Raw genomic sequence first — 27,278 nt, 5'->3', positions numbered from 1 at the left:
ACATACAGTAACTGTTCGAGACAATATCGTATAGAACCACACTTTTAATTTTCTAGGATCGAATCATATCACAGGTTGTCTCAATGTACATTTTGTGAGGCTTCGGACATAAAATCTACCAGAACCCGAATTAACAGCTATTTTGAGACATTCTTAGGAGGAAGAGGTCCCCCTTTAAAATTTTGCATTCTCACGTTCCTTCGGGTCTTACAAGTATAATGAGAAAGTTCACCAGACACCAGCAAAGAATACAGTTACAGTGGTACTGTACCTCGATTTACGATTGAGCCAATTTACAAGATTTTTTTTTATTTTTAGATAGAGCTTTTGCTTGGCTGTTTTTTTGTTTGCTTTGTTTTTTGGTTGGAAACAGAAATTTGAGCAAACTCACTTCACATCAAAACAATCAGCAGTTTGTCAGAATGTAAACAATTTTTGAAAACAAGAGGCTTCGTGTTGTTTATTGCCACTCCCTGTTAAAGATTACCATCAAACTAAACATAAAACAAAGATAATTAACATTGCGTATTCAAAACAACCACATAACTTTGCCTGAGCGTAGTCCACTAGCTTAATGCTAAAATACCATGGAAAACACCATAGACGATCTAAGCATTACCATCAATGTCACTGTGTTATAACGCTTTAAACAGCTCACACAAACAGATATTATAACAATATTCGCAGGTATGTTTTCTTTTTCCTCTGCATACATAAACTAATATTACTGCAGCTAGGCGGCACGGCGGTTGAGTGGTTAGCATGTCTGTCCCACAGTGCAGAGGTTCATTTGCATGAATTTTAATTGAGAAACACGATTTGAGATGTGATTGTTTTGGGGTACGAGCATTGTCATGGAATAAATCAAAAACAAAACGCCACTATTGTCCTTCTGAAGACCCCTGACAGACACGTAATGGGGAGGGGAGGGAAAGGTGTTTGCAGTTTTACTGTCACTTATTGGTGTTTTATAGCTCTTACAAGAAAGAATAAAGCTTTGTGATAGTCAATTCCTTGTATTGCTCGTGTTGTTTTGATAAGCCAGTTAGACCCATTCCTATGTCACAGTATGTAAAATGGGACAAAGCGAACATGAGTAGGCACTGTTGATTGAACAATATCAATTATTTTTTTCTATCTAAAGAAAACCAACATGACCCTTTTAGCTTTGAAAAGTGGATTTAGAGCCACACAGAATTTATCCGGCCAATATGAATCTGCTTGATCAATACAACACAACCAGTGAAACAGGAGTTCAGAACATTTCAAGAGCGGTTCTCCCATTACATATAAAATCATGTATTGGTTATTTTGTTTTAATTTGTGAGCGATTCGGTTCTTATTTTCAGCACAAAGTTGATCAAGATCATGTTTAGTGACTATCAAATAACAATGAAGAAGCAGTTGTGATCAGTTTGCAACCCTACTAGGACTGTTTTAAATCTGTTGGCTGTTTCTTTTTTTTTTTAAATGTGCTTGAACGCACCCACACACACAGGCGGCTAAAGGTAAAACAGTAAAGTTTGTGTCCTGTGCTACCAATGGACGAAGGAGTGTGTCAAACAGTAGAATAGGTAGTTGTCCTTGCTGGAAGAATAATCTGCCAGGTGGGGCTCATAAAAAAAAAAGGCAGCACAGGGAGTGACTGAGGTGGTGGGAACCTGCCTTGACCTGTTTGCAGCATGAAGGTGAGCAAGATGAAGAAAAAACATGAGTTGAGAACTTTCTGGAAAGGCAGCTGTTGATCACACCTAATGAGCCACTGCTTAGAAGCCCTGAAAATCCGCACTTGAGTCTTGATATATTTGCACTTGTGTGCTTGCGAAAAGGGTTTTTGATTGCTTGCTACCTGGGATGGTTTATGACATGCGGTGGAAGTTTTGGAAGTTAAAGATGTAAGAAAAGGCAAGTAAAAAGCCTTGGCAAAATGGGCCATGTTTCTACAGTCTTAGGAATTTGTGTTCCAACTCTCTGTGATTTCAGGGCTTATTTGGAAACAATACCTTCTATTGAACAGTTGCCTCTCTTCAACTTATGGCTCTGATACTATCAATACATTTCCTGGTTGACTTGCCCCCTCCCCCGCCCCATTCTTTCTTCAGTGCATTCACATTCAAACCGTCCGTAATCGGAAATGAATGTTTGGTTGAATGCTGAACCGTCTGTTTTCTAGAGGCTTTGGACCTTGGAGATTCAGTAGCTGTAGATGCCTCAAATGACCTTGTTCTCTTGATGTTTGATCAAGACGACAAATAATTTGGACCACATCCTGTTTCAAGAGTTGTCGTTTTCCTTGCAATGTCATAATCATACCTCTCTATCCTCTTTGCTGGCCTAAACTATTGCTTGCGTAATTGGTTTTCCACGACCGCCTCACGAAACTAACATGCCCTTTCCCTGGTGAAACCAAAAACTAATCATTACGGGTGTTCAATAAGGGTAATTATCAGACTAGGCTCTCGACCTAAGGGATTACAAAGTGGCTAAATGACCGTTCCTCTGACTTAAATAAAAAAGTATTGAGGCTTTCTGCCTGGGAGAATAAAATGTCCAACCCAGCTTTTCAGTGGTAGCGTTACCGCCAGTCCGCGCACATCAAGGTTTATTCAAAGTGCCCCTGCTGTTTGTGGAGCATGGTCACATTAGTGTGGAATTACAGCTGACGTCAAGTGTTGCAAGTGTGTTAAAACAGCTAGGAAAGATTTATTCTTTTTTTTTTTTTTTAAATTTTAGCTGAAACCGAAACGGAAATTATTATGGCGAGACTGGTGATGCTAACCAATAAAACAAACAGAAGTGTCAGAGTAAAGGGTTTGTTCCGTAATAGAATGTGCAAAGGTCAGTATATTCTCGACGCACATGCAGTGTAACCTCGACATTAAATGTACTAAATAGTGCACGGAGAATTAGAACCGGATGACATTGATTATATTTAGTGGTGGACCCACTTTAAGGCCTGCAAAACCTTCTCACCCAGGAATAGAGCGGCACTGTACATTGAGTGGTATTTTGCGCATTACAAAAAGAGCTGCCTCTTGAAATAGCACCCATGAATCATGGGCTCTCAGAGGAAGCTCGTAATAAAGCGCACGACTGTGTGTCCTTTTTCCAAATGTGTGTTTTGTGATAATGCCGTAATGGGCTCAGCATCTGGGACAGAGGCCAGTGTTGACAATGCGCAGGACAGCTGGAGTCCTTGTCCATTAGCAGACCTGCCGGAAGATAACGTTTATATGGACGTCCAGCTTCACAGAGTTACATTTTTATTTTCTCAGATATTCTGACTCTTTGTGTTTTAGAAGTGATATATTTTTGGGTATTTTATTTATCATTGTAAAAAGTATATTCCACAGACGACGGGCAATGTGACCGCCGCTCACTCAAAACAGGGTTAGAATCTTTTCGTAGCAGTGACACTCTCATAAAAAGTTACTACTGGAAAGTGTTAGACATTTTGGCTTCTTTTGTGGTAGTCTACACGCACATTTGTGCAGAAGCTAGCACAAGCTGGAAGAAAAAAACTCCAAAGCCATGAGGAATTCAAAAAGCCTTTCCTCAAGATTCGAGCGTTTTGTTTGAATTAATATGGAATGAAAAATAGGTAGGTGGGTAATTTGTTTGGATTTTTCATTGTGGATCAAGAGAACAATATTTTGATAATGTCAGATGATTTGAGCTTTGGTCTGACACCTCAGCCTCCCAAAGTAAGGTCTTTTCAGGGGTGCTGGATACAAAGGTCCGTGGAGAAGTCAAATCTCAGATCCAGGAGCAGCAATATAGTTTTCATCCTGGCCCTGGCCTTGACTTCATTCAGCCACGATCTCCAACACTCACTGGAGCGTTTTAGAGCCGAGCGTGGAGCGTTTGGGATGAATGTCCTCAGTCAGATCCTGCCCAAGTCGAGCATTTCATGTATCTTGGGGACTTATTCACGAGGGAGGGGAGGATGGAAGATCAACATGCTGATTGATGCAGCATCTGCAATGATGTGGGCTCTGTATCGGTCTGTTGTGGCTCGGGTTTCTGATTAGGATACCTCCTGGAAGCCTCCCAGGTGAGGTGTTCCAGGCACGTCCCAGAAGGGAGGAGGCCCCGGGGATGACCCACGACACGATGGAGAGACCGCGTCTCCTTTCCGTCCTGGGAATACCTCAGGATTCGCCTAGAAAAGCGGGACGAAGTGCCTGGGCAGAGGGAAGTCTCAGCTGCCTGCTCTCACAACCTGACCCTGGATAAACAGAAGAAATGGATGGATGCATGGTCTGATCACAGTGTTTCTTTCACTGGTTCGACCTGATCCAACTTGTCGCTTCTTATATCCATGATCCTTACTTCCAGGCATGGCGGTTGTCTGAATAGAAGCCCTACCCATATTTGATGACACGTGATGACGCACGGCTGTTTTATTGTGGTGGTTTTGAAAGGTGTTGTCACTGCCCGGTGTGTTTAGACTTGTGGTGGCGGCAGTGTCACATTTCAGTCATTTCGACTGATGAAGCGCTATTTGTTTTGACACCACGCGGTTGCCTTTTTACAATCAAAAATGACCTCGATACTTTTTACCCACTTGTCTCAAAAACTGCCCCACCCTCATCTCAGTGTTCTTAACTCATTCACTCCCAAATACGTTTTTAACCGTCTTTTCAGACTTGGTCCAAAATTGGCTGGTTCTGAATGAGTTAATCAGCAGTTGGCCAGAAACTCTTATCATTTCAGCCAGACTTCAAACTAATTGAACTCTGTGTACGATCGTGAGAGTATCCGTCTGTGCCAAAACACTTTTGAAAGGCGCTGCTCCCAGCCATGTACATCTGTCATCAGACTCGACAAGCTAATATGTCAGTCACTCAGCAAGCATTGGCCCGAGAGTACACTTCAGCTCTGAGATTTCACACACTTTTGCTCAGGTTCACGTGCAACTCTCACATTCGCACATTCACACAAACCCCTGCTTTAGTACTCCCCTGTATGTGCTCTCCCCATTTAAAAATCCCAAACTGAAACGAGAATAACTCGTATTTATCCAAGAACTCCTGCGCGTGTGAGGGGAGAATGAACCCTCTCTCATTAGTCCCCTAAAGCGTGCCAAACAACTTCCTCATTACGGACAGTGCCAGCAGGCCCTCTTTCTCCCACTGGCGTTTTGGTCCAAGGGCCACCTCGCCACTGGTGTGCTGCTGGAGCTCTCGCAATCCATCATGAAGATCTGCACTGATGATTAATGCCGGTACACTCGATGTGCAAATTCAACACATTGAAGAGATATTGGAAACGCATCTGAGTGCAAATCATTTGACCTCGCCTTATTGAGGATGATCATTATGTCAGTTATCACGCAGGAATATAATATAATCTGATTGACATGTTGACCGCCCACAGTGACCAAAACACAAGCGTAAGTGCAGCTAAAGAACACGAAAGATAATTGAAGGAATTCCTGACACTTTTTACAAGTTCATAAAAGTGAAAATGTCCATGGAAAGCGGGCGATTTTAGGTCATTCGACTGTACCTGTCTTTTGTGAGGAGATACCGGAACACAATTATCCATCCATGAAAAGTATTCTTTCATTTGAATACATTTTTTCTTTTTAATTGAACGTGCTGAAGCTCCTGCAACCTTCATCACAGGATAATTATTGCCGCGCGCTTCAGACCTCTGCCGCAAATACGCTGACTATTCCGAGTCATCAAGTTGAAGGAAAATCATTCAAAGCCTACATTTGAAACTTGAAACGACTGACACGCCACCTCGATCGCTGCTCAAGGGGAAAATCCTTGTGTTCCACTGGGTGACACACAGGCTAGCCTTTCAACTTAGCAATTATTTGAAAGACATCTGCTCTCAAGAAGTCTTGAGCACGCCCCCCCCCACCCCCATCATCTGATTTTGAGAAAAAAAAATCCCTATACCAGCGTGAGGTAGTCCGTTGTTTTCCCGTTTGTATACATTCTCACATTTCACTTGCAGAACTCCAAAATGACTCAACCGATATCCTCAAAAACGTTGGAATGGGTGTGGCCTCAAACAAGGAAGAAGCCAGAAAGGGGTGGATTTCGAGTCATTTTGTCAACTGACACAGTCCTCTCATTGCTATTTGGCATCAGTCAATACTTTGCAACGCACGTCAGCGCTTCCTAGAGAACTGGCGCGGAACATGACCGCAGTAGCGCAATTTGCGGGTTTTGCAGCCACGCATGATTGGTTTTTCACGTGAAGAAAGTCAATTTCACAAACAGCCGTCCTCTGAAGCGCTTGCTCGCCATTGTCTTTCTATTTCTACAATTATTATCACGCTACCCATCCAGGTAGCAGGTAAGACTCCATTGTGAGGCCTTGGTGGAGGTCTTTTGATATAGATGAGCTACTATGATATCATGTTAACGGTAGCAAATTTATGAGCCAAAGGTAGCACATATTTCAGCCCCAGTTTCTACACAAACTGGCACGAACCGGACGTCTTCCGTGGTTTGATACCCCCATTTCTCGTGAATTATTCCCAAGGATGTAATGGCGACCTACGCCGGGCTTCCAAACAGCTTCCGAATGCCATATTTCAGGTAATTTATGAACATCGGTCGCTCCCGTTGTCATCCACAAACCGAGGCACTGCCTACCCTGCTGTGGGTCCATGTGAAGGTTCATGAACTATTGCGTGTAACCAAATATCCTCATCATCTGGTCTTCGTTTAGCTTCCCTACCGTCCATCATTTTCCCTATCGCAAGGGAACAGAGATGCAGTCAGCATCAAGTCCAAAGATGCCGCGCGAGAATGTTCTTCATTATTTGTGGTTGTGTCGGCTGATCATTAGCATGTGTTTGACATTTTTCCCGGCTGTTCCGCTGCTTCCTGAGGTGTCTGTACTTTAGCGGTCCAGTCTGCGGCATCGCTTCTGTTGTTTCAATGTCTTTGAAAAAGTCTTGATTGGTCTTCGCTGGGTAAAAACTACCATATGAGTCATGGTCAGACGTCTCGCCTCTTTATGGATCAGCAAACAGTCATTGTGCATGTGCAAATACTCCCAAGAAAGGGGAATCTCACAATCATGAGGTGAATACATCAAATTGAGAATACTCAGACAGGTATGGTTTATTGATATCCTGATAATTGCAGGTGATAAGAAGTGTAATATATGATCAGGCCGAATTCTGACTCACTCAACCCTTTATGGTTGGAGTTTGAGCTGTGAACTGCCGAGTCAGAATTCTCTGCTGTTTCATTTTGTCTTTTCCACTGCTTTCATGGTACAATGTCAAGTATGTTCTCTGATCTTTTTCGGTCGGAATATTTTGTCCTCAACACATGACTTTTTGTTTTCCTTGGACAAAAAAAACAAACAAACAAACAAGTACCTTGATCTCCAGTTTTTCTTCGGACACTGGACAGGCTACCTTGTTTATGCTAGCGGAAAAGAAGGAAATGGCTTTCAAAAAGCACGTAGGAGGCACGAGGAACAGCGAGCAAGCAAGCGGGAGGCAAGAAAGAAGGGATGTTGTAACAGTGGGCGCAACAGTTAAGACGTTTCTTGTAAATTCCTTTCACTTTGACTTTTTCACGTGTGCTTGAATTGTGTCTCTTGCGATTGGCCTGACAAAAAAACGGAGCCCCTATTTTTCCTGTTCAGCCCGCCAAGCCTCATACCCCCCACCACGCTTATCTCGCCTGCTTGGCCCAGGAGTATTTTGGGACATTAATGAAAATAAATCTGAACCACCTACCCTGAAAAGCCACGTCTGGGTGGAAACTTGCGTTACTAATGTTCTTAACATTGTCTGTGTGATCGGTGTGTTGTAAATGTGTGTGCTTTCAGTGAAGTGTACAGCGCAGGAATGTTGTAGATTGTAGGCGTGGGGTTGGGGTGGCTGCAGACCTAACAGGGCTATATCTTCTCTAAAACAAAGGTGAGGGGTGGGGTGGGGTGCTCAGGGGCATATTTGGCATATTTTAGGAGCCATTCCAGTCTGGTTCAAGATGCATTTTTCCTGGAGATTGACCAAGTTGACAGACGAAGGCAGGGAGGTGAACGTCACGCTTGCCTTGTGATCCTGATGATGAGGATTCAGACTATATTACCAAAATGAGAAGTCTTATCGTCAGGGACTCGCTCTCACGGAAACGTAAAACCTTTCATTTTCGTTATAGACTGATCCAGTACCCTTGACTGACCCGAGAGAGGCGTCAACATGCCTTACCAGGATTGCTGGAAATAAAAAAGTTTAGATGTTTTGATGTTGCCACAAATTTTATTTTCCTTCCTCTCGTCGTCATTGCTATTGTGGTTAGACATTGAGGATTTATGATATGAAGACTTAACTACAAAGGCTCAAGTTTTGCAGACGGGGCACGTGCGCTCGGCATAAAAAACAAAACAAAACTGGTACATCTTGATTTTCATGCCGGGGCAAGTCTAGATGACTGTGGGATTTGGTCGACTGTGCTGTGCCATGCAGGGTGTTCTGGCAAACCGAGGGCGTTTTTCTTTTACAGGCCCCCAGCACAGTAGAAAAGTTGGTGACTGAAAGTAGACTGGACTGTAGTTGTACAAGCTGGAAGCAGGTCTAAGTTGTAGCGCCGTTGGTATAAAGTGATTTTGGTTAAAAAAAAAGTGTGTATGTCAAACAGAACCGCCCCTTTCTAACTGCTCCCGTCACCAAAAATACCAAAACATATGTGAACAGTTAAACTGCACTTTGCGAAGTTTACAAAAAAAACTCATATCTAGGGTTAAATATTCTACTTTCAAATACTTTGTTCCTCCTGGAGAGTAAAAAATAATAATATTCAGTACATACCGTTCTCAACTGAAATACATATCTTGTGATACACTTCAAACATATCACCCAGCCCTTTGATCGCCGATCCCATCACAAGATGGAGTAGCAATGTCTATTTAACGATGTTGATTTACTGGATGTACTTGTGTACTTTTTACTGCGTATCGACAAACGTACCGTTAAGGATTTTTACCAATATTGAACAATCTTTGCAAGACATTTTCCTTAACAAACAGAACCTGATTTTTAGGAACAAGACGTTAAATTACAGCTACTACTTTAGTTGCGACCTTTTCAATCAAAATTATTTTAATAATTGTGGATTTACTAGCCAGACCTTCATGGCAGTATGACGTGAAGTTTAGAGAAGATGATTTACCCACGTTTAAATCCGTCCCGAATGCGCTATGACAAGTTAGCCGTTCTGCCTGTTGGAGCGGTGCGAGGGATCAACACGAACTGTCGATGCGTCCGATCTGTATTTTCAATATCGTATCAGAAAAGAAAACGGTGCTATCTATTGGCAACCATGCACCAGGAGCATGAAATAATGCAATCCATGGGTTAACTATTGACAGGTAGATCAAAGTCTAGTTGTGCATGCTTACCATGCGGAGGAACAATACAGCTCGAATGTCTTAATTCGAGGAATCCGATCACCGACCTGCGATTCATGAAAAAGAAGTGAAATAATCACCTTGTGCCATCTACATGTTACACACCACGTTGTAAACCCCAGTAACAGCCATAAAAGGCAAAGTGTTGACACATAGTTCTTCACCCGGCAGCTGGTTTTGTATGTCTTGGATAGCGACTTTCCCATTTTGATTGTTTTTGTACCCTGCGCTATAATATCTCTCTTTCAACATCCCCTCCCAGGACTACAGTTAGTGCTTCGCTCCTCCAGGATTTATGAGGCTTTAGTCTGTTATTTGCAGTCAGTTAGGCCCTGACTGACGCGACAGTGGTTGGCAGGGGTTCGTTGTGGAAGTCAGAACCGGTGCAGCGCTCAGCAGAAGTCGGGTTCATCCAGAGGCTATGGATCCAGTGTTTAAGGCCGCGTTGGAGACGAGCGTGCCGACATCCACTCGACGTTAGACATCTGACGCTTTTGAATATTTTGTTGAGCATAACAGAGACCGCCGAATGTCGATCGCACAAGTGTTAGCAATTCAAAAATGATCAAATGATAAAGTTTTTGTTTGGGGTGGATGCCTGTTGTCCTCAAACGCTGTATCGAAGTTCATGCTCCTGCTATGGTCTGTCTGATGTCTTCAAGCTTTTGATCTCGAAGGAAAAATGTCAAGTTGTAAGTGCGCCACATCCGATTCATGAAAGGAAACCCAACCAAGAGCAGTCACGTTTGTGGTCGCTGAGCATTTTTACATTACATTTACATTCAGAAAGTTCCTTCCATCCCATTAAAAAGAATGCAGTGGTGCCTTGAGATACAAGTGACCTGACTTAGGAGTTATTTCAGGATACGATGGCCGTTAGGCAGACTTCTTGTTTTTTGGGGGAATAAAATGTAGCCTTTTCAGCAAATATCAAAATAGTCACTCATCTTTTCATACAGTTAAGCTTACTTTGACATTATCATTGCCTCAGTTTTTTTGTTTGTTTGTTTTTTGATCGACTGTACAGTGAAAGTGCCGCCCCAGTCAATTAGCTTCATGAGCCCTGGATTGTCTTTTGGAGGACTTCCAGAATTTGGACCTTCACATGGGCATCATGAGTTTTTAGCTCAGTTTTGGTGAATCATGTGAGGGGAAATGCAGCACACAATCCTGTGCAGGTTTTGGATCTTCAGGGCAGTTATCAAAATAAAATTCCTCTCGCAGATTATTTTACCTGTGATCAGCAGATATACATGTTCTAAGGGAGAGGAATGTTGGCACGCCATAGCAACCTAGCTATTAATCACTTACCCGTCTTCTTTTTCTCCACTGTTGCTTTGTCTTTTGTTTTTTTCTTCACCTCTTTGTGGACCTTGAGCAATTCTCCAGTTTTCATGGAATTGTCCAGCAAGTCAATCTGGACAACAATTTCATGTGGAAGAGGAAAATAAATGAGTAAGTCATTAAATCAGGCGATGGATGAGACCAGGGGTGGGGATCGTAGACTAACTACCCTGGAATATCATTAGGCTAATGACGCAGTGAGTGTGAACATCCATACAGTCACAGTAATTGAACAGTGTTGTCTTTATATTTGACTTCCCACTGAAAGGATAAATTGAACAGTTTCGGTGTAGCGATTGAGCCATGCAGACGATTCATTTATGTCATCTTTCGTGATGTCCCCATGAAATTAAGTCAAAAAGCCTCGCCTCGTTTCCCCAAAATATTTCTACCTCCTCCCTCATTGCTCCTCTGAAGATATGAGATGCTAAAAGATGATCCCCAACATGCTGGGCCATATTTACTTCCGTAAACACTACGTTGTGAGTGTGTGCAGCATCTTTTCTGCGCATGCGGGTCACTTGGGGGACGCATTTGGTTCACACACCAGCCAGACAGAGTAGTTAATATGTAATGTGAAGGATTACACCCCAAAAAAGGATTGCAAATCCAAATTCAGCATTAAAACGTGCACTCTGAACGTATTGTAATGTATATATATATTTTTTCCCAAAATGTTTTTGCACATTATGCTTACACAAAAAATTATGTAAAAAAAAGAAAAGTCATATAATGAGAAAATAAAGTCATTAAAGTAGTGAAACATGGTTCTGATTGCTTTTGAGCCTTGTTTTAATTTTGCCAGTTAACGTGAGCGCTATTTCATTTGTTCCCGTCAGTTACCACCAAGCTTTGGAATGACAATGCCTTAACATGTCTCAGTCATTTCTTGAGCAATTAAACAGCATCTCTTTTATATGAAATCAGCGACAACATCTGCTTTGCTGTCTACATTATGAATGGGCTAAGTTGACTTAGCCAAGTGCATTGCATCATTTTCGCCCTTGGCCATGAGTATTGTCACTTACAAAAGACAAAAAAAAAAAAGAAAGAGAGACACAGTCTTGTGCAAGTCGTTTTGCCGGCAAGTGTCTGAGAGGACGTTTTTTCTCCAGCAGCAGTTTATCTTGGATGCTGATGGAATATGCTGAAAAGAGGAGGTCTGTCTGGCAGACCCAAAACCGCAGCACAAACAGCTCATCAATGGCTCACGAGAAAACAGCCTCGAGGACTTAACAGTGGTCGAAAACGGCAACGTGATAATATGACTCCTAATGAATTTTCTTCTTTTCTTACTTTTGGTGACAGTACCCTTATTTGGTTAGAGATGCTTTTTGCTGTAGTAAAAATAACACACACACATATATATATATATATATATATATATAATTAATTAATTTTCTTCTTTCTTACATTTCTCCATTGGCCCATATATCGGCATGCCTTGATTTAGGGTCTTGAATCTCTGTGTTACAGATGCTTGCAGAGCATGACCCCCTAGCTATTTCCAGCACCTCTTTTTTTTTTTTTTTTTTTTTTGCTTTGTTATTTTTTAATTATCTTGTTATTTTGGTTTCATCCAGCTGAGGGCTGTTTTTCGTAACATGCCAGCATTGCTTTTGAGGCTCATTCACACATTACAAGGAGGTTGGGCAGTGTTTGCCCACAGCCCGGATGTTGTTGTTGTTGATTTTTTTTTTCTTGAAGGTTCGTTCAAGGTCGCTAACGGTCACAAAGATGTTCCCCAAACACTCGCAATACATTCTTCGTCATCATGTTTGGTGATATTTGAAGAGTAACACGCTAGATTCGTCATGACTGGAAAATGTGCACAATTGAAGTCACGGGGTTACCGATGTCATAATTTATAATGTATAAAAGTGAAAAATGTTGTGATTGTTTCAGTTGCTGTGCTAAAAACATTCACATTCAAAACACTGCTACTGTGTCCGAATTGCATGATTTACCAAAATGTTTGTTTAGAATGCCTGGGATATTGCAGTGTTTTCTAATATGTGTGCATGATTTATTCATTTATTTTTTCGTCATCTGTACATGAAACCTTCCCGAAACATTCCTGCTTTTACTCCGACCCGGGATCATGGACCTTTTTGAAACTGAGAGCTACTTTTGGGTAAAGATTAACGTAAAGAGTTACAAGTTTGATCCACGTTTCTGAAATAACAAATTGGTCATGTTATTTTAAATTACAGGGATACAAATGATGAATTATTATATTATGTGTGAAGATGTGTAATTTGCGAATGATTTCTGATAATTATCAATGATTTGAAGAGGTGACAAATGGACAAATATCAAGATGCAAACTTCATTTCTATAAATCTCTGCTCGCGTCTACATTTTTAAATGATCACTTCCTAGGAAATCATAATGTGCCATCACTGGTGAGCTATTTTTAGAACAGGCCTGCAGAGTACTAATGTGATTCTTGGCGGTGGGGTGGGGGGTGCGGGGATGGGGGTTTCAATCCGAGACAGATCACTAGTCAATTGCAGGATGTTGAGCCATGTCCACTGCATTAACATCAACTATGTGAACCATTATAACTCTCAGTTACTTCCAAGAGAAGTGATCTAAAATGTGTTGAGGAACTTGCTTTTCTTTCAGCGCAGAGGTTTAACTATTTGGAGTCATCACCCGATGGGTTGTTAGCACGTGAACAAAAAGCAACTAGGCAGCTATGTTTCCATAAAAAAAACGAGTTAATTATTGACTTCATGTTGTCCTGAGCCAGCATTGGGTCTTTACAGTTTAAGGTGCATTTATCATGAGATAACACTCACGGTAGCTGCGAAAGGAATGTGCGTTCACGCGGACACATTCGGTCCCAGGAGCCTCACAGGAATCCCATAACACTCGCAGGTCCCTGAGAGGCTCATTTGTGCACTGTGGAACATTGTTGAATACCAGGCATATTTTATGATCCAACCTTCAGCCCGTTTCCTCCCTTTCTCCAAGCGTCTGGGTTTATTTGTGAAAGCCTAGCCAGCTTGCCCCCCCCACCCTTCCCTCTCCCTTACATTTCAGTGCATTTATGCAGTTGGTCCATTGCATGTATGCACAAATGTGTCAAGTTAAGGACTTGGAATATTGCTGATTTCATCAGCATTTTAAAGGTATATGAGAACATGGCTGTTCCTGTAGCTGTGACACACAGGTGTATCCATGTTGTGTTTTGACTACCCGGTGAAATATGGAGTTGAAGGTTCTTGTTTTCTACCCTCCACTGTTTTTTTTTCTTCCCCAAACATCATGTGCCTCAACAAGTGACAAAGTCGTTAGTCACGTTAACAGTTTAAGATTTATAGTTTGTTATCTGATAGTTGAGAGGGTGGTATTTCCTCATTTGTCCTGTAGGCCTAATTAAAGGTAATAAATTTGCTTGGACCGAATGTGTTCCACATGTGCAACAAATTTAATTAGCGTGACTCATTTTGGGGGCAATAAACTTTCTGTTGTATAAGCTATAGCAGTGGTCCACAACTTCGCGGACTGGCAACCATTACCTTTTTAAAAATGTTTGTCAATCTAGCTAGCTAGCTAGCTAGCTTATTTATTTATCTATCTATCTATCTAGCTAGCTAGCACATGTGTCTTTGTGCAGCCCAGCACCAAGTGGCCCGCGGACCGTTGGTTGGAGACCATTGAGCGACAGTTTAGAATGTTGATTGATGAGTCGTCGTCATTTCCCTGTTGTTGGTTGTGGCTAACTGTCATTCTGCTTTCTATACATTTGAAAGAAGGTTCCGATCTGGCACAATAAACCCAACCCTGAGATTACAGATCTGTCCAAAAGTGCGTTGGAAGTTTTCCAACAAATCTTTCTAGTTTAACCGGTGAGCAAACACCATTGCAGTCATAATTTTCTCATCATTCCATCATGTATGCAACTGAAGTCCTCCTTTACTTTGTCGTGCTCCGTCGTTCATGCTATCCCTTTAATTTTTTTCAGTCCACTATGTGCTATCCATTTGGAACAACATGACACATTTGCGCGACATTGACAAGAACATATTCGGTGCCACTTAATGGGCAGCTGAAAGTCAAAGGACTAATCTTACAAACATAGCCTTTAATCGAAGTATTGCTAGTCTTGACAATTACAAAACTAGACTCTTTGCTGGAGGAGAGTTCTCTCACTGTGATTGGCTGGCAACCAATCCTGGGTGTCCCCCGCCTACTGCCCTGGGATAGGCTCCAGCACGCCCCTTGTGAGGATAAGCGGATCGGAAAATGGACGGCTGGAGTTCTCTCATTAATCTATCGGCATATCCATATTTGGTGTAGAAATGTGCAAATCAAACAACTAGTTTTGCAGAAGAGAAAAAAAAATGACAGTGGATAGCGCGGTGCCATTGTTTTCTTTGTCAGCTTCTTGACAGTGTTGAATGGAGTTTATTCATTTTGTTTTAGTCACCCCGCCCCTCTCATTTCTTGTCGGCCTCTCTCTCTCTCTCTCTCTCTCTCTTTTTCTCTCTCTCTCTCTCTCTCTCTCTCTCTCCCTCTCCCTCTCCCTCTCCCTCTCCCTCTCCCTCTCCCTCTCCCTCTCCCTCTCCCTCTCCCTCTCCCTCTCCCTCCCTCCAGGTGTGTAACCGGGCTCATGAACGCTGCTAAATTTGTGCTTTATCTCTCCGGCGAGTGAGCCGCATCAGCACTCTCAGCAATGCCAAGCATTTCAGACACAATTGACCTTAAAAGGAAACAATAGCAGCCTATCAATTCTGCTCTGCCAGTCAAAGAATGGCTCACTCCGCGACTGGGCAGGGTCTGCCTCACGCAGCAACAACAGCACAAGGAAGTGCTTGGCGGCTGAACTTTGAAACTGAAGCGAAAATGCAACTCACAGAAGTGGTTGCTGTTGATTTTATTGGAGTGACCAGGATTAAAAGAAATAGCCTCCAAAAACTATTTTACAGGTTCCTTGAGATTTTTCAAAAGTCATTGAAGATACACAATTTATAAAAATCCGAACAGAGATTGCACAAAATCCTTTTGTAACTCCTGTCCTAGGAATTGAAAGGTTGATCACGATGCAAAGGAATCCAGTCAGACAATAACAGTTTGGGTGGCACCGTAAATGGCTCTCACGTTTTTTTTTTTTATCAAATAGATTAAGATGATCAATATCTGATGGCGTTACATTTACATTAGCAACGTCACAAAAATGTTTTTGAATTGATATGTGCTGTGGAGTTTTATATTTGCATGTCACATTGAACATTGGCCACGTGGGCAAAAACTAGCGCCGTTTTATGTGATTGATTTTGCATATTGGACCCCTTTTAAAATTAGGGTTCATCTCAAGGGGTAGATCTAAAATAAAAATTTAAAAAAATAAAATAAAACGCTAAGTCGAGTTGGACTAGTATTAATTTTGTTGTTGGTTTTTTTGTGACGTCACCGATAGAAAATCTGGTCCAAAAACTTTTTGACATGCTGTATCTCTCCATACCTACTACTTGGGGGAACCTCTTCTTCTATTTTGACTGACAAGTTTCAGTTGAAAAATTCATACGGGCTGAAATTTGGAGGGATTCTCCAAGCCAAGGGGTGAAAATTACTGTGACGCCACATCTATTGCCCTAAAAATTCAACTTGCATCATGCAAATGTGACAATTTCGTGAGATGAGCGCTGCGAGGAGTAGGTCATGTACTTCAATTTATCCGTTTATTTGTTATGGAGGCGTTTGAAGTGCTCATTCCATGTTCGAGAGAAAATTCCACAAAGATGTCGGCTATTTGTCACCTTGCTGTTTACATGTATTGATCCCTGATCTTTGCCTTTCAATGCATTGCCTGATGTGCGGGCGGGATGGCGATAGCTATAGCATCCATGTAAAAATCACGAAAACATGTCAGTCGTACAATTCTACACTAGCCCGAATCTCCGCTCAGACCTTCCTGTGCGGAATGCCGATCTTCTCCCTCCCTCTCTCTCTCCCGTACTTCTCTGTATACTCAGGCTTCATCCCGGTGTGAACGGTTGTTTGTTTACGTCCCCTGTGATTGACTGGCAACCAGTCCAGAATGTACCACACCTCTGCCCTAAAGACAAGAGCATAAGCATTCGAACAAAGTAACGAATGGACGGTACAGTACTATTAACTTTTGGCAGCTGGCTCAAAAAGTGACAAAATCGGAATCCTTCGCAATAGATAGCAAAACTTTTGTACAGTAAGTACCAAACTGTACCGCTTGGTGGAGTTTGCCGAATAAATTTCCTTGTCCCTCTGCAGGTCACATTAATCTTTTCTTCATACGATTTCCACTATCTTGGGATATTCCAAGCTCCCATTTCAATGCCAGTATTGTATTGAGCAGAATAATGCTGCCCGAAGCAGTTGTGTATTGCGTCGGGATGTGTGACTGTGTCTGACTTTGCCGCATCTGACGTCATATTCAACTGAGACTAAATCAATCGTTTGTTTCCTTCATTTTAACCTTTTTTAAAAATCATTCTTGAGCTGGTGAATTCGACCGCTGAGCCCGTGACGCTTTTGCGAACTTGGGGATTTCTGTGTCACAAAGTATTTCTGTTGCATGAATAAATCTAATCGTCCATTTACTGCAGCTGTGTTGTGAGTGTGTGTAACACTTCGTATGTTTTTTGTGGAACAAGGAGAGGCCGAGGGCCATTAGTCATTAGATATTAGGACGGGTTCTGCAGGTTTACAGTCAAGTTGGAAGCGCCAAATGTTTTTTTTTTCTTCTTCTTCTTCCCATTTGACAGCTTGTCGACGAAATTGTCGCTCCACCTCTTTGCTGTGCCGGAATGCAAATAGCAGCAGAAGGAGGAATGCTGTTCAACGCATGAGAAATCAACTCACTCTCCTCATTCTCTCTCTCTCTCTCTCTCTCGCTCGCTGACTCTGTTACTTCAACCTCCTCTTTTGCTCCTTCTCGCCGCAACATTGTGGACCTCCACTTCCTGTCTCCGGCCGTCCTTCTCCCTTCCTTGCTTGCTCTTTTCTCACCCTCGTCCTCGCCTTTTGCAAGGCATCCTGTCTGCTTTGTTTGACTTGAGCATTCCTTTCCTCCCCGAGCAGACAAAACAACCCCGGACCTCTTCGAGCTGCAACCCCCAGTGCGCACACACACACACACACACACACACACACACACACACACACACGCACACACACATCCTGTTAATCACTCAGGAAATGGGTGCCCATACAAACGCCTCTCCAGTGGATCCCCGGTGAAGTTTCAGCCTTTGAAAGTTTCTCCGGCGGAGGAGCTTGAACATGATCTGGCTCGTACCCATTCTTTCATTTGCCCTCATTTCAGATTTTGTTTTACCCGATGGGACTCTAAATTGCCTCAGACGATCATCTGCGCTTCATTTGAATCCAAATATTTTGCTTTAATACACCCCCCTTCATATGAGGTCGGTCAGTTCTTTACAAAATTCAAGCGGTGTTTCCTGCTGCACTCCAGTGGTAGGTTAAAAATTCTCTCGATACAGAAGAACAATTGACCCTGATTACAAGATACCGTAACTCACTCGGTTATGAATTTTGGCCCGTTTTAGATCAAGTCATTGGCTTTGCATTGTACGAATTGGCAGCTTCCAGCCGTGAAAATCGGAACATGTAAGAAATCCATTTATGATGTTGAAGTAGACAAATTTGAAATTTGACAACAAGATTTCAAATATTTCATCTTTTTTCCACACTGCCTCATGTTTTCCACGTTGTCACGATCGGAGTTTACATATTTTTCATGAACAGTGAGGATTTGCAGTCCGGGTTTTACAGAGGCTGCAAAAATCTTGGTTTGTTTTGACAGTCTTGACGACTCAAACAGGAGTTAAGTGGAACAGCAAATACCAGAACATAAAGTGTGAACAGTCGGCTCTTAAGAACATTTCATGTTGCACTTTGTCAATCAACACATTCATTGTGTAGGTGCTGCCATGGCGCAACACCATTCGGTGTTGGTTGGCAGCACACGAGGTGGGCGGCTTCGACAATGCGCCTGATTTGGGAAAATAAATGTTCAATTCGGGCAACACAGAACACATTCAAGTGGCGAGATGGTAGCTTAATGTTTTTCATCGTGACGAGCAAGACATTTTGGCAGAGTTGTCTTTGATACATACAAGACATAATCCCGTGACATAGTCCAAAAAAAAAATCTTAGCAATGGACAGAGACGATGATGAATATTCTACGTTGCCTGAAAGTTGTAGAAATGTGCTAATTTCGCATTTTTAACAATAAAAATCCATCCATACATTTTCTACCGCTTATCCCGGGTCGGGTCGCGGGGGCAAAAGCTTTAGCAGGAAAGCCCAGACTTCCCTCTCCCCAGCCACTTGTTCCAGCTCCGTCCCGAGGCGTTCCCAGGCCAGCTGGGAGACATAGTCTCTCCGGCGTGTCCTGGGTCGTCCCCGGGGTCTCCTCCCGGTGGGACATGCCCGGAACACCTCACCAGGGAGGCGTCCAGGAGGCATCCTAATCAGATGCCCGAGCCACCTCATCTGGCTCCTCTCAACGTGAAGGAGAAGCGGCTCGACTCTGAGCCCCCTTCCGGGTGACTCAGCTTTTCTCGAAGGGAGAAAACTCATTTTGGCCGCTTGATCTCGTTCTTTCGGTCACGATCCATAGCTCGTGACCATTGGTGAGGGTTGGAACGTAAATTGACCGGTAAATTGAGAGCTTCGCCTTTTGGTTCAGCTCCTTCTTCACCATGACAGACCAATACAAAGTCCACATGACAGCAGAACAGAAAATGTTAGCTTAAAATAAAGTAGACTTGTATCACGTCCCCTACTTCTCAATTTAAGTACAGCCGTTCTTTTGTAACTACTTTGGAAACTGCAGCAGGCCACTTGTGCCAAATATGGACACGCTTGCACTGGGTCGCTGTCGTCCCTTCACCGTCCTGTTAAGCCTCACGCGGGGAATACCACGAAAACCAAAAAGTGCGGGTGTGAAAAATGCCTTTCCACTCGTGCACTTAAATCATGAACTTTGACTTTCCATTCCAGCCCATTTACTTTCCCAGTTAATGTCAGAATCTTAACATAACACTCGGCTTGTACCGCTGTCCCCGAAAGGGTTAATCATGTAAAGGAACAATGAGAGCAACTCAAGTTTTTTCTGGCCTCAGTGTAACATGACGGTGTGTAGCAGTTCTCTAAACATCTCCTAAATGCCCCGAGATAAACATTTCCCCAAATAATCTAAACGATAGGCATATCTGGGCTTTTTTTTTCCTTTCCTCAAACACTTCACTGACAGACATGGCGGTTTAAGAATGTATGACAAATGGGCAAGAACAAATCTTTACAGCGCGTACGGACATGTTTAAGATTAGATAAAGTCTTGGGAAAACAGACTGCACAGGTAGTAAAACGTCTGCTAACGATACTAGCACTTGTTTGGATCTGCCGAATATAGTTTTCGTCAAATAAGACTCAAACGTTGAAAAAGATGTGTGAAAATGCCCCATTTGAAAGTCAAGCCACCTTTTAGCATGCTGGCTAACAAACAAAATATTTCGATGGTATTTGGAGTCACTGTAGTTATTCCAGGGTGAAAGTAATGTTTTGAGATTTTATCAAGATGTTTGTTACATTGGATTCAACCACCGTAACATGACTTTGGACAGTTGCAAATGTTTGAATGTGAATTGGAAATGACATAAAAATGAAAACCCAAAGGCGCTTGCTTAACTGTGTTTATTCTGCTCAGCCTTCCCATAGCTTGACATCATGTTGGGCTTTGTTAGATGGGGCACAACACCATTGATGCAGATAATGAAAAATGAATTGGTCACACAATATTTAGCTATCAATAAATCGATGAAGTTTATCCCTGCTTCGTTTTTGCAAGGATATTTCACAGAATTGCAAAGATGCCACACATGGAATACATTTGTTGCCTCAGAGTTCTGCTGGACTGTTTGTAAAGTGACTTTTGGCTGCAACCTATGTTTTTTTTTTTTGTGAACAATTTATGAATGCACTGCAGCGTTTTATCATGCAGTGTGGAAAATCCCATTTTGCGGGAAAGTTTCTCAACAATCCGATGACATTTTGCATCTCATTTTCCACACAAGTCGGATACATGCTGGAAATTTGTGTGACAGCAACACCAACGTGGCGGTTTTGGGTAATAAAAAAACGGTACTTTGCAAAGCAGCCCGGCGGCCCCCCCATGTAGGCTTTAATAATTTAAGTCACTGCGTGATTCATGTCAAGCGGGTTCTGGAGAGTGTCTCACTTTTGAGAGCCACAAGAAATATACGAGGATGCCAATAAAGGAAGAAAAATAATCAAATATGTGTAGTAAGCTTTTCTTTTTTTTTTTTTTTTTTTTAGTTTGTCAAGTAAATTACGATTGCCAAATGTAATAATAAGGTATGTAGTATTGTGGCTCTCATTGTTTAACCACAACAATGATTTTGGTAAGCAAGGTCCCACACGAAGCCTTTTTGAATGCTGGCCCTGTCAGACCACCATGACGCATGTTTTGGTGGCCCTGATAGTAACCGGCACTGACCCTAGAATGATATAATACATTTCTTAATTTAGCGTCTTCATAGTGGATTATTGAAGCTTTTGAGAAGATATTACTTCTCTGTAGTTATTTTTGGGATTTTTTTGTGGGGGGGGGGGTATTACTGTCTTTTGCAGTCTATCTGAAGATTTACATTTGACATAGCATTCATTGTTTAGCAGACGTGTCTGTTGTGATTTACGCAAATCTGACTGTTTTTGTTATTTCTGCATAGTGTATTAGCCCCTAATCATGGACTAATAAAATCGTTTCGGATTTTGAACCAATCGAACAGCCTTCTGGAACGGATTATGGTCGAAAACCGAGGTATGATAGTCTAGCGAGATGCGCAGACTGTTGACATCCTGATGTCAGACACATTATGACAGTCAGCTGGCAATTTTGAATTTTTTTTTGGGGGGGGGGTGGGGGGGGAGTACTTTTCCACTTAGTTTTATTGAGCTCAAAATTTTGACTGTGCTGTAATTTGGCGTTCTTCCGCTTGTCTCGTCCTTCTCCCTGAACGTTCATCCTTTTAATTCAGTCCAGACTGCTGTCTTCAATCTGGATTCTCTGCTTAACCAAACATATGGAATGCTACTGTTGTGGAATGCCTCTGCGTCTTCTGCGCTGTGTGTGTGTGTGTGTGTGTGTGTGTGTGTGTGTGTGTGTGTGTGTGTGTGTGTGTGTGTTTTGAAGCACTCGAGAGCTTCTTGGGTCGTCGTTGTTGATGATGATGATTATGATAATAGTGTGTGTGCGCGTGTGCGTGCCATTGCCTCCCCAGAGAAGTGAATAGGGCCTTGTGTTGCCGTGGCCAAACATGGCTTGTCTGCTCATGCATGAGTCTATCGCAAAGCCCACAAAACGCGTATCCACTCCCGGGATGTTAGTATGACTCCATCACATAGCCCTCACCCACTCCACACTGAAATCATTGTCAGCCCCCTGATGAAGGTCAAATGCAGGCGCAAGCAAAAGGTGGTGGCATTTTGTGAGCGACTGACAATTGCTTTCTTGCTAATCAAGACTTTGGGGAGAGGCGGTGAACATGTCAGAAATTAAGGATGTGTCTGAAATGTGTGTGCATGGGGGTGGGTGTTGGGGTTTCGTTCCGCTCATCTGCAACAATGCTTTTTTGAGAAAATTTGCTTTTCTCCTTTGCCCATCTACCCCCACCCCTCTCCCGTCTTCATCCTCCTCCTCCTCACCTCTTCTCCACTTCCTCTCAGCTTTTTGTGCAAGTATGTTTCCTGTCGGCACAAATGCCGGCGCCAAGCTTCCTTCCCCGTAGCCTCGAGCTGCACACAGGAGTGGCACCCTACTGTATTTTTTTTCAATCACGCCGTACGGATCACGGCACTAATATGTTTGTTGGTGTCAATAAGTACAATATGGGGGCCTCTTGCCTTTCACATGAACTATTCGGGATTCTCGGAGCTAAACGCTTAACAAATGCATAATGATGAGCCGTAAAGGGACCGTTGTCCTCCTCCCCGCCCCCTCCCTGGTGCACAAAAGAGCTTGACACATTCATCGTAAACGGAGTATGTTATGTATCAATTGTGACATTCATCTCAGCTGTCAACATGTAAACATAATTATTTTTCTGGGCTCAAATGGCTGGTTGAATTAGTTACTCAGGAGACTGGGGACCACCGCCAATGTTGAGACATTAGAAAAATGATTATTGCTCTATACGTTTGAATTCTACTCCCCAGGTTCACAAAGAATGACACAAAATGAGGGCTGACATCCCGTTTTGGATTCCACGGCAGGGTGGAATCGTTCCAAAACGTGGTCTGACAAATATCGAGTATCATACATGTTTCTTTGAGCTCACATTTTAGGAGCAAACGAGCAGGACTCTACCATTGGCACGGACCTAATAAATTCTTCATTAATAATTCAGACGTTTGTATGAAACTGTATATATTTTTTTTATTCATAAAGCATGTCCCGAAGCAACTGGAGCGTACTACTAGGCTGCAGCCAGCAGAGGCCCTGTTGAGTTACTTTGTAGTTTGTGACCCAAACTGAACTGAGATATCGTGAGCCAAAGTTAGTAACATCTGGCCTTAAAAAAAAAAAAATCTCTCCTGGTTGAATGGGACAAAAATTCCCACCAACACACTCAATTCGAGACGACTCTTGACTCATCCTGTTGATGTAGTCATGGAAAGGTGCTTCAGTCCATATTGTTATCTCTCCTCTGACGTACGTCATCACGATTGCCTCCTGCAACCTCTACTCCCCCTCCTCCTTCGCCTCGTCCCGATCCTCTTCTCTGCCCGTTGCCTCTCAGCACCCGCTTGCTGCATTCCTGTCGCAGTAATCCACTCAGGCAGCTTCCTACTCTGCATTCTGCGGGCTTGCTTCACACTCATCCTCCCCCTCTCGCTCTCTCTCTCTCTCACTTTGACTCCATGGGCTCCCTGCGTTTGCTTTTTCTTGTGAAGCTGCAACAAACATCTGACGTCAAAGTGTGGGGAGGGTGAACAGTAACTGAGCAAGGTAACCAGGCAGAAAGTGGAAGAGCAGCGTGTTAAGTACCGCGCATGTTGGCAGCGTGAATGTTCTTGATCCAAGCATCGTGGTGATGATCTAATGTTCAAGTTTTACAGAAGTTATTGGTCGGGATTGACATTTGACTGAATTTCCGGTGAGGCTACTGATCACAGAATGGATTCATGGGAATCTCAATATTTTGAGGTTATTGCTTTCCTACCGGCGTTATATTTTGCTGGTTGATACGAGCCGAAGGAGCTGTGCCACTGCACGGATATAAGTCAACTTCCCATCGACGACGTCATGTTTCTTAGACGGGTGGTTCTCAAAGAGCGGTGCGCATGACACCGATGAGCCCCAAGAAACACATCCGTCCTCCGCTGTTGGAACAAAGATGCACCTTTTTTTCAGAGAGCACTGGTGTCAAACTCAAAGCTCGGGGGCCAGATCTGGCTCTCCACATCATTTTATGTGGGCCGCGAATGCAAGTCAAACATGTCAACTTCTACGATGATTGCTCAAATCTGGACTCAAATTTCAACTTCTCACATGTAATAAATAAGAGAGCTACTGTGAGCATTTTCTTGTTACCAAACCCCCCACCCCTGACTTCCTTTTAACAGTCATAACAGCCCTCCAAGGGAAATGGTCACTACAACGTGGCCCGCGACAAAAACGAGTTTGACACCCCTGTCCTAGAGAGGAAGGGTTCCATCAGGATTCAAACGACAAAAAGACGAAATCAATTCCCCTTACTAATGTGAAAAAGTGTTTTGTTTGTTTGTCTGTTGATTTGTGCGTGAGCAGGCGACATTTGGAGTCACTGAGAAGAAATGTTCTGTTTTACAAGGTTGGAGACAGATGTAGCTTCGAGTGTTTCAGAACGGAACGTCGTGGACCTTTTGTTGTATGTTGGTGCTCCACATATGCTTTGTCATGTAAGTGCAGAAAGAAGGTAGGAAAATAGTTGTTGATCGTGAAGCCATTGACGCTTGGAGGACCACTTCACTTTCATGTTTGTTTTCATTTTTTAATTCTCTTCTATTTGTATTGTTTTTCTTTCCGTCTTTACATCGCTGTTATTCCACAGAAAGGGTTTACACACGCACACATGCGCACGCACACAAACCACATTTTGGTTTGGGTTTTGGAAAGTTTTGTAACCTATGTTTAGTTCAAACTTCAAATTGTTTAACTCCCTTAACGTTCAAGGTCTGAGGCTCTATTATCCACTATTGGAATAATAAACAGGCTGTCTCGTTTGGGATATTTGGAGAGTTGGTGGTCCACCAGCTCTGCTTTAGGCTGCAACCTAGTTGAGACTGACACAACAGCTGCTGGTTGTTGGCCATTTCGCCTCGACGTCTTTGACACGTGATTTTTCCAAAACGAATTTCACACAATTGTCAGAATGACTTAACATTTAAGTCAATGATTTCTTCTACCCATCGGTCGAAAGATGAGACCTCCGTTGACCTGCCGTCATCCGGATCGATCCAGTTTCAAAACGGGATTTCTGTCACGAAACATTTCAACTACAGATGTACTTGACACTTGATTTACTGGCAGTTCCTTCAAACTCAGTCTTCCAGCAACATCTGGGAAGAGCGTGCTCAGAAAAAAAGGGGGAGGGGAAAAAACGGATGTGAGGTAGCGGTTTCACTATAAATCTCTCTTAGCGCTTCGATAAGCCTGCTAATGCATTTTTACGCTCGGTGGCAACTGGTTACTTTTTTTCTCCCATTCTGGCCGGCTTGCCTTGTGGATGTCACTGACACTGCGCAGGCCAACTGTTCTGCAAATCAAAATAAACGTGAGCACGAGCACATCACCGTTCAGGTATAGTGCGTATGTGTAAAGAATAAGAATTCTCGATGACTCTCTGGCTCAACCCTGTCTGTGTGTCTGACTCACTTAAATCACACAGACAGTTTGTCGACACAACAAGTGTCATCATGTTTGCATGTTCTCTTGTCGGCGTCAAACTGTGACGCAAACATCTTTATTTATTTTCTTCCCACTTCGCGCTTGGGTCTGTACAGCAGTTTAGCTGACGTCTCCTGATCGCTGAGAGTACTTCAACAGCTGTAAATGTACAGTAGCTTTAAATAGCGAGTCAATGGCGCTGCCAAAGAGTAATGTCAAAATAGTTAGAGAGCTCGAATCTAATAAATAGTACACAAGGACATATTACATTGTAAAAATATTATTTTGAATACATTTCCGTCTTCTTTGCAAGCCTGTGGGATTGTATTTTTAGAATTCATGTCGGTGACTGTACCGCAGAGATGGATTACTTTTCCTTCATTGCATGTAGGGATAATGAACAGTTATTCCATGAAAAAACTAAACCAAATCTTTTGTACTCGATGGTAGGAAATACTAACTTTGCTGTGTTCTTAGAAGCAGCACATTGAAGTCGTGGTTAGCACTTATGGCACACAGTTGACAGGTTCTGGATTATAATTTTGGCTCCGGCTTCTTTGTGCAGTTCGTATGATGTCTGCGGGCTTGCATGGATTTTTCTATGAGTACTCCCCTAGAAGTACTCCTCCCAAATTTCCAAAACATGCATGTTAGTGTCATTAAAGACAAAATTGCCCATTGGTGTGAATCCTGGTAGCTGCGCGGACTCTTTTGCAGATTCATGTGCATATTGATGCAGGTGGTCCAAGTATTGCTTTAAACAAAGTACATCCAATTTTGAATGCAGTGTTGTCGAAATGGTCATATTATTTCTGACAAAATTATTGCAAAAATATTTTAAGAAAGGGGTGGCACATGGGTTGACTGGTTAGGACGTCTGCCTCATAGTGCAGAGGTGAGGGTTCGATTCCTGACTTCCTGTAAAGAGTTTGTATGTTCTCCCTGGGCCTGCGTGGGTTTTCTCCGGGTACTCCGATTTCCTCCCACATTCCAAAAACATGCATGCGTATGAATGCAACACTCTAAATTGTCCTTAGTTGTGATTGTCAGAGTGTGCCCCGCCTACTGCCTGAAGACAGTTGGGATAGGCTCCTGCACACCCGCGACCCTCGTGAGGGTAAGCAAATTAGAAAAGCAATAAATGGGTGTGTAAGTGCAATTGTAAATGGCCATTTGTTCCAGAAAAAGCGATACGGAGATGATAAATCCCAAATCCTTTTCCTGGCATTTATGAACTTCCCCCATTTCCATCATCTCTTGATTCTCCCTCGCGTATGGGTTCAGGGCTTCAACAACACGATGTCGGTGGGGGCCTGTAGGGGGCCTCGAAAAACTTCTAAATTGCTGGGCCAAGACCAGAGAGAGTCTGCCAAACGTTGACATTCTCATAAAAGTTTATAGTGCGGAGAAGTCAAACAAACCTAATCCATTAGGACTTGTAAAATAATCAAAAGCACGTAATTGTCTAGGATTATTTGTACATGTGTATGTGTTCAAGTATTTATTTAGTTATTTATTTAAATGTGGTTTATGTTATGCTGACAGGGACTGAGGTAGCATCACAACCGAACCGGAAC

General features: G+C 42.8%; 1 protein-coding gene across 1 annotated transcript in view; it reads left to right on the top strand.

Annotated features, from left to right (window-relative positions):
• The window catches only part of luzp1 (leucine zipper protein 1), a 46,477-nt gene that overhangs the window by 894 nt on the left and 18,305 nt on the right, over positions 1-27,278 (top strand). The gene's annotated exons all lie outside the window — the stretch shown is intronic.

Source organism: Hippocampus guttulatus, chromosome 13 (genome assembly GCF_054856545.1).
Source record: "Hippocampus guttulatus isolate MCC_2025c chromosome 13, RoL_Hgut_1.0, whole genome shotgun sequence".
NCBI classification, from domain to species: Eukaryota; Metazoa; Chordata; class Actinopteri; order Syngnathiformes; family Syngnathidae; genus Hippocampus; species Hippocampus guttulatus.
The sequence above is the reverse complement of the archived record's forward strand: the minus strand, read 5'-3'. Positions and strand labels throughout refer to the sequence as shown.